This window comes from Nyctibius grandis, chromosome Z (assembly GCF_013368605.1).
Source record: "Nyctibius grandis isolate bNycGra1 chromosome Z, bNycGra1.pri, whole genome shotgun sequence".
Classification (NCBI taxonomy): Eukaryota; Metazoa; Chordata; class Aves; order Nyctibiiformes; family Nyctibiidae; genus Nyctibius; species Nyctibius grandis.
Window position 1 is genome coordinate 80198922 of NC_090695.1, and position 8947 is coordinate 80207868.

Here is an 8947-nt window from a genome sequence, read left to right on the forward strand (position 1 = left end):
GGCAGGATGTGGGACATGCATGAATACATGCACACGTGACATCGTTCTGCAGAACTGTTGATCTAAAGTTTATTATTCATAACACACACTTATCCAAATTGTGTCAGCCTGTTCAGCGCTCCAGATTTAAATTACATGTAACCATACATAATGGTGTGGTGAAAGTGGCTGGAAACAAGACGGTGTGGGACCAGAAAGAAGAGCAGCAAAGAGATCTTAGGTGGCAATTCTGGTGTCAAACGGGCTCAGAAAAGTCAGGACGACCCGGGTTGGAGGAGGTGCGTGGCTGGGGGGGAGAAGGGCTGAGGAGTGGGCACCCACCCAGGCTTAGAGGCACGGGCAGGGGAAAGAGATGGGCAGGTGGGTAAGAGAGGGGCAGGAGAGCAAGCACAAGTGGGCAAAAGGCAGATTTAAAGGGAGATTTTTGTGTATCTGTATTATACAAGAGATATGGGTTGTTTCATTCATGTGCTGATTTTTGGGGAGTTCTGGTGAACTCAAACCTCTTTTCTGAACTCATCAGGTCATAGTGTCTGCTGGACATGAGCTTCTTACTGTGCCTGAATCTGAGACTTTAAGTTAACGTACCAAATACTGCCAGATCCGTAACAAAATCTTGTGATCTGGGAGTTTATAGCTGTGTCCATGATAGCCAACAGGAAGCAACATGGGAAATGCTGTTCCAAATCCATTCTCCTTACCCAATGGACACAGAGGTGAAAGGCTGCAGGAAGGAGACTCATGTTTTAGGGAAGAGGTAATAGGGACGAATTTAAAAGAAACAGAGGAAGGTTTCCTGATTGGGGCATTAGGAAAAGGAGGGTCACTATTTCAAACAAGAGCAGATCTCAGCTCAGATGCTTTGGGTGCGCATATGTACACAGTGCATAGTGAATATGAAATAGATTTTTTTTTCCCGCCAAGCTTTATCAGGAATTTAGAATTAGTCTTGAAAACTGGGTCAACTTTCATGTAAATCAGCACATCTGATCGCTCCGGATATCTTGTAATTAACTCAAAACAACAGCATAGCAATATATGGAAATTAGAGAGCTTCAAAGACTCTGGGATTTTGCATTGCATGGGTATCCAAATGTCCCACTAATTTCAGTGGACTCAATTCTATGTGTTCAGAAAAACATCCAAGAAGGCTCAATGATGTTGCTCCAAATTGCCGCTGTCTCACTGTTGCAATAAAAATTAGATTTATTGGTGGTGTTCTCAACATGTCCAGTATGCCTTAAGTAGGGCTGCTACCATCCGCTGCCTTTTCCTCCAGACGGCAATCCAGGAACAGGAAAGAGCTGTCTGCTGCTCAGTGTGACACATGGTCATGACTCAGAACTGTCTGCAAATTAGCAAAACCTAAAGTCCTAGAAGATGACCCACAAGCTCACAAATGGTGTGATTTTCACTTGGCGCTCATCCCACATCCCGATAACATCTGTGGTATTCTCAAGTTGTGTGTCCAGAAATGGATCAGCAAAAGACAGGAATCCGAGTGAGAGGGGGGGCAAGTTAGGGCTACAAGGTCTGCAGATGATATGCAGGGGAGCTTTTACAGCAGCTTAGCAAAGTATTTTATCCTTCTGCAACAAGCCTGGAATGGACAGATGCAATCGGTATACATAACACACCACACGTATCACAAAACTAATGAGCATGCACCGCACCCCAATTATGTAGGAAGGTCTCCTTCCTTATTCACACAGATACAAAAAAAATCCACATGAATATCCACTGGGCTAGGAAGATCTGGGTCTTCAGCTTTCTGGAAAAGGCAACTGCTGTGGTCTTCATCACCTCTGCGAATTTGCCCTGAGACAGGTGGATGGTGAGAACCAACCCAGAACTGGAAGGATGGAAGCTGTGGCCTGAGCTCAGTGGATGGAAGCTGCATCCCATCTGGCTGCCAGCTTTCACATGTCCTACAGCAACTGCAGACCATGGAGTTGTGGTTTATATGACTCGTGGAGGACACGATTATCTTCTAAACTGTAGAAAAGAGGAAAAACATGCAAATAAGCATATGCATGAGACCATCTGCATCTAAAGACATGAGAGCAACAGGAAAAGTATTAGCAGTGGAGGAATAAAACACTCTTGCTTCTATTGCAAGTTCTCTTTTTACATTTGGACTCGATCTTAAAGGTCTTTTCCAACCTAAATGATGCCATCATTCCACGATGTAAGGAAGTATTGATACCAGACGGTTTAGCAACAGTTCAGCAAGAGTAGGCCTTGACCACACTTGTGCAGAAGCACAATTATGGAGGGATTGCGACCACTATAGACCCCCAGGGACCACCCCAGACCCCTTCCCCAATTTAGTACGCATGAGCAAAGACAATTACATAATGTATTAGCATATGTATGTGTTTCTTGGAATAGGTGGGCTTTTCTTGGAATTATATGAATATTCATTTTTCTGTAATGCATATAATGAGTATGCTTTTGTTCCTAGGTGTGCATGCTAGGAGGAGAGATCCCCCATGCACCCAGTGCTGCAATAAACCAATGTCGGCTTTCTAAACTGTCATTTGGTTTAGAGAGTTTTCTTGGTTACTATTTTCCGGTAACAGAATTTGGCAATCCAGATGGGACAAGCTCTCCAGAGTCTCCACAGACCAGAGGAATCCTGAGGACTCCAGCGCGCACCGGAGTATTTTCAGGGAAGCCTCCGATTCCCTGGTCAGGTGAGTTTCCGAGACAGCTATCTGGGAGATTATCGACATTGGTTGTGAGTATTGGTACCGGTATTTTAACTTGGCTGCTTACAAATAAGTCGTATCTGAATTAAGTACGCTTTGTTAAGCTATTGGTATCGGTGTGCACAATTGTGATAATCTGTACGTTACTACGGGAACGCCCGGAGTCCGGATTTTGGTTGAATATTGATTTTATATATTTGTATATATTCATTGCTGTTTAGTGAAACTGCTTTTGACTTTCAGCTTTCAAGTCTCTCTCCGTGTTCTCTGTTACTTCCCCTTTAGGGGGGGGAAGGGGGAAAAGGGGGAGGACGAACGGCATTTGCCGTTTGCTGTGGGCCACCGGTTTAATAGCCAGTCCGGCTTTGAACTGTGACAGATCTATTTGTAATTGTGGTAATTGTGGTACTTGTGTAACTTTGTTCAGGTATTTGTGTTAATTTTGAAACTTTGTAAAATGGGAAACAGACAGTCTGTCGAAGGGGGGATTCTTAAGGGCTCTCCCTTGGGATGTATATTAAGACACTGGAAAAAGTTTGGGGGTGATCCCCTTACTCGTAAAAAGTTAGTAGAATATTGTAATCAGTGGTGGCCTTTGTTTATCCTAGATGGTAAGGAGAAATGGACTGAGAATGGGAGTATAAGCTACAACACAATACTGCAATTAATGTTGTTCTGTAGTCGCAAGGGAAAGTGGGATGAGATGCCGTATGTGAACTTGTTCTTTGCATTACGGGATGATTATGATGTGTGTAAGGAATGTGGTTTGATTGTAAGCGAAGGTGAGGTATTGGGGTTAGAGGCGGGGAAAAAGAAAGTGCCTAAGCTTTGCTGTTCAGCATGCAGCATCGCAGGCGGTGCAACAAGTATAAGGAGAAAAGAGAGGAGGAGGAGAATATGGAGGATGTTCAAATGTTAGTTGGACCAAGAAGGGATAGAAGGAATAACGGACAGAGTGATTCGGATAGTACCGATAGTGAAGCAGGTTTCAGTCCGGTGGCAGGTAGGACTAGGCAGAGAAATGCTGATATACAAGCCCCACTCAGACAAGCAGTAGGACCGGAGGGGCCAGTTTGGATAAAAGTGCCGTTTTCTGTATCGGATTTAAAATCCTGGAGGGAGAGGGCAGGGGTTTACAGGGAGGACCCTGAATGAGTAGCAAAGGTTATGGAAACTACAAATGAAAATCATGATCCAGATTGGAAAGATTTGCAAATTATTTTGAATAATTTAGTGATTTTCGAAGAAAAACGACTTATTTTGGCCAAGGCCAGAGAGGAGGCTGAACGAGTACATGTTCAAGCTGCACAAGCAGGATGGATAGATGAACATTTTCCTCCCAGTAACCCTAATTGGGACCCCAATGTTCCTGCTCAGAGGTTGTTATTGACCGAATACCATGATTTTGCATGGTGTTCGGAATGCTATTCCAAAGTCAAAGAACTGGTCTAAATTGTATCAGGTCATTCAGGGAAAGAATGAGGATCCCTCCTCTTTCCTTGAAAGACTAACAGAGGCTGCAAGAAAATACACCAATTTGAATACGGAAAATGGTGTAGATGCTGTCTTGTTAATACACATTTTTATGGGACAATCTAGTGCAGACATAAAATGGAAATTGCAGAAAATAGAGGGGGCAGATGCCCGCTCGCTGGACAAAATGTTAGAGAATGCCTGGAAAGTGTATAACAATAGAGAAAAGGTAGAGGAAGAAAGAAAGAAAAAAAGAGATGTTTAAAAACAACCAGCCACTGGCAGCAGCTATAGCCCAGGAAACTGGTAGGGTCAGAGAACGGAACTATCGGGGGGGGGCAAAGGGAAGAAAATCTTCCGATGAAGTACCAGGAGCTGGAAAGCAATTAGAAAAAAATCAGTGTGCCCTCCTGCAGGCAGAAAGGGCACTGGAAAAGGGAGTGCCCGCAATTAGGTCGGCGAGGCCTTGGGGAAATGCCAAGGAAAGCTGCTAACATGATGACGTTAGATTCAGACTGAGGAGGACCGGGGGAAGAATCGAAACCCTCCCCAACAGAACCCCTGGTTATAGTCAGGTTGGAAAATGAGAAAGTAAAATCTTTAGTAGACGTGGGAACTACCTATTCAGTGTTAAATACATGCAAGGGTAATTTGCGTGATCAAAGTGTGCCAATTATTGGTGCCACAGGGCAGAAAGAAGATCAGCCATTTATCCAGCCTTTAAAATTTGGAACTGGGAAAAGGTGTTAACCCATCAATTTCTCTACATACCAGATTGCCCCATGCCGCTGTTAGGATGAGATATGCTAAGTAAATTGAATGCACAAATTACTTTTACAAAAGGAAAAATCCAAAACCATATCCCTGAAAATAAAGCTTTGGATGCCCAAGTTTTTATATTACAGAAGGAAGCCGAGTTACAGGAGATATCAGAAGGTGCTGTGACACCTCTCGTATGGGCTTCAGGAACATCGGGATGATCCCGAGCGGCAGGACCGGTAACCATCCAGTCAAAACCAGACGCCGGACTGGTAAGATGAAAGCAATTGAAACAAGAGCTTAAAGCATTTCTCAGGATGGATGGATGGTGTTGCATGTGGATAACGAATTTTGGACTCATTGCCAAACCCTTATGTGAAGCTATACAAGCGAAAGGAAACCTCCTTGTTTGCACTCGGAGGTGCATTTGCAAAACTAAAACAGACTTTAATGAGTGCTCCAGCTCTAGGCCTCCCGAACTCAGAAAAACCATTTGAACTATTTGTGCGTGAAAGACTGCATATTGCCCTAGGAGTGTTGGCCCAAAGACTGCGATCATGGAAAAGACCTGTGGATTACTTTTCAAAACAACGAGACAATGTCAGTAAGGGATGGCCATCATGCCTCCGAGCAGTGGCAGCTACAGTACTACCGATCCAAGAGGCCCGAAAACTGACGCTCGGGCAAAAGCTAACTGTGTTTGCGCCCCATGTAGTTACAACTGTTCTAGAACAAAAAGGAGGACACTGGCTGTCACCGAGCCCGATGGTGAAATATCAAGCCATCCTTCTGGAAAAAGATGATGTGGAGCTGAAAGCAACCAGCATCCTGAATCCAGCAACCTTTCTAACTACAGATCCTGCTAGGAAAAAATTAACACATGACTGTTTGCAGGCGATGGAACAAACATACTCCAGCAGAGACCTTTATCAGGAGCAACAAAGAGAGGAAACAATCCAGAAGACTATTGGCAAATAGACTTTTCCGAATTACCGCGGCAAAATGGGTATCAGTATCTTTTAGTAATGATAGATACTTTCACAGGCTGGCTAGAAGCTTTCTCTTGTCGCACCAAGAAGGCAAGAGAAGTAGCAAAAATATTACTTAAGCAAATAATACCAAGATTTGGGAGAGTCCTACCGATATAGGACTATCTTCAGATAGGGGCCCACACTTCATAGCAGAGGTGGTTCAAAATTTAGCTGAAGTGTTAGGGGTAAAACGGGACCTCCATACCCCATGGAGACTTCAATCAAGTGCAAAAGTAGAAAAAGAATGAATCAAAGCTTAAATAAACAGATGAGTAAAAATTTGCCAAGAGGCTCATAGAAAATGGCCAGGTGCTTTACCCTGAGCTTTGCTACAAATCCTAAAACTAAAGAAAAGGTTAGTCCTTTTGAAATCATTTATGGTAAACCCTATCAGGTGACAGAAATAGGAGTTAATCCTGAGATCACAAGGAAACATTATCTCAAAGAACATGCTATCTCTCTAGGAAAGGTTTTGTCCTCTTTCCACAGGTACATCACTGTGAGCGCACCATTATCCCTGGACGTGCCTGTGCATCAATACCAACCTGGAGACTGGGTGTACCTGAGGACGTGGTCAGATGAACCGCTAAAAGAGAAGTGGAAAGGACCTTTCCAGATTTTGCTCACCACCTACACAGCTGTCAAGCTCGAGGGAGTCACTCCGTGGATACATCGCAGCAGGATCAAACCAGCCTCATCACCAGAATGGACTGTAAAACAAGAGGGACCTTTATGTTTAAGATTAACTCGGGGATCACAAGGTTCTGGGTTATCTCTCTTGCAGTGATGTCAGGAAATGCAGAAATTGATACAGATGGAGAGGCCAATACAGACATAGGTGAGAACTTAATTCTAACTTTGATACAAGGGTTTGGTAGAATGCGCAATCTTACTAGTGTGACAGCATGCATCCCAATTCTTCATTCAGCCAGTCAGCCTAGCCTATCCCCGGGGTATCATACCAATGAATTCATCCTTATTGGAAGCATGTGATAACATCACAAAAGCCTTTAAACAGGCTAACGCTTCCTATTATTTAGGCAGAATAAGTGTAGACAAAAAGGTAGTGATGTTTTGCAAGACGCTACTCACTGCAGATCAGGAGATAACAGGACAGTATTCAGGAGGGGTGCAGAGGGGCAGTATCCCAGAGGATGACAACCCTTAAACGCTCAATTTTTGCAAACTGCATGACCAGCCTCCAGCGGACAGGCTGCAGGATTGTTGAGACTCTGTGTTACTGATAACATGATACCTAAGAGGCAAGATAGATTGGTGTTTTAATTGGAGGATGAAACCCATTTATAACATCATGAGAGCTAATTGGAGGTGCCTCAATGTACAACTTGAATGGGGTTTTCACAGTTTTCTATTACCAGGACTAATGGCTTTAGAAAATTGGATGTTAATAGAAAGATTTGACTCTGCAAGTAGAACCTTTGTCAAGAGCCACTCAAAAGGGATTCCAAATTGTTAATAAACAGATCCAAGCCAATACTAAAATGACTCTGCAAAACAGACTGACCTTAGACTTGCTATTAGTCAAAGAACAAGGAGTATGCGGATATCTTAAGTTAGACAAAGAGCACTGCTGCATCCATATCCCAAACATCACTGATAATCTGCAAGAGCAATTGGACAAAATGAAGAGAGTAGCAGAAGACAGCAGGGCAATCAGGGATGCAGCAGAAAATAGTTGGCTCAAGAAAATCCTGCAAGAATTAGGTGGATTGTCTCTAAAAGGATGGTTAGCCACATTGTTAGAGGGAATAGTTTATGTAGTTGTGATTATAGTTATCACAGGGATCTGCATGGGTTGTGTTATGAGAATCATTGAGAAAAGTATATGGAAGTAGTGAGATAATAAATCTAACTGCTTCCAAAGGGGGGAATTGATACCAGATGGTTTAGCAACGGTTTAGCAAGAGTAGGCCTCAGAGTAGGCTCTAAAAGGCCTGCTCTGTGTCATCTTTACACAGAATCAACTTTCCTGTCAGTAATTTTCCTTTCAGCTAGAATAACAGAGAATAGCAGTATGTTCTGAAGCAAACTGCATGTTTTATAGATAGAGTCTGCTTATGGGACTGATAACAGCGTTATAGTCGTCAATGATTCTTGCTTGCGCTTAGTCTTAGGAAATCCAAGGTCTCTGTTAAATTCCTTGCTAATTACAAAGAAGGGCCAAAAACAAACAGGACTGTGAAAAACAACTTTGTGATGTCTAAATTAACTTGATTCACAAACTGTGGCGCCGGAGGAGAGATAAGTCCAGTGAGAACCAAACCAACATCTTCTCCTTGAGGCCACCTGCACTTGTCAACAAGAAGGCCCCAACCACGCTTGCGCAGAAGCACAATGACAGGGGGATTGCGACGACTAGAGACCCCCAGGGACCACCCCAGACCCCTCCCCAATTTAGTACGCGTGCGCAAAGACAAATACATAATGTATTAGCATATGCATAAGTTTCTTGGAATAGGTGGGCTTTTCTTGGAATTATATGAATATACATTTTTCTGTAATGTATATAATGAGCGTGCTTTTGTTCCTAGGTGTGCATGCTAGGAGGAGAGATCCCCCATGCACCCAGTGCTGCAATTAACCAATGTCGGCTTTCTAAACTATCATGTGGTTGAGAGTTTTCTTGGTTACTATTTTCCGGTAACAGTATGACAGCTTACCACAAGATGGTGCAAAAACATAAAAAGTCCTAACGCACCCGCACGACAGAGCCGAACATCTTCGGTCATATAAACGCACGAGAACCTCCACCAGGTGTCGGGTCGAGGGAAATGAGTGACTTTTACTTGAGAAAACCGGGAAATAGGAGGCATACGCTTTGAAAACGCCACTCTTGGTCTGAACTCGCGGCGCGGCTAAGCGCAAAGCCCCAAAGCACGGCGGCTTGGGGACGGTGACCCACCACCATCACACGCCGCTGGGGAAGCCGGCAATCAGTAACGCGGCGTTAAA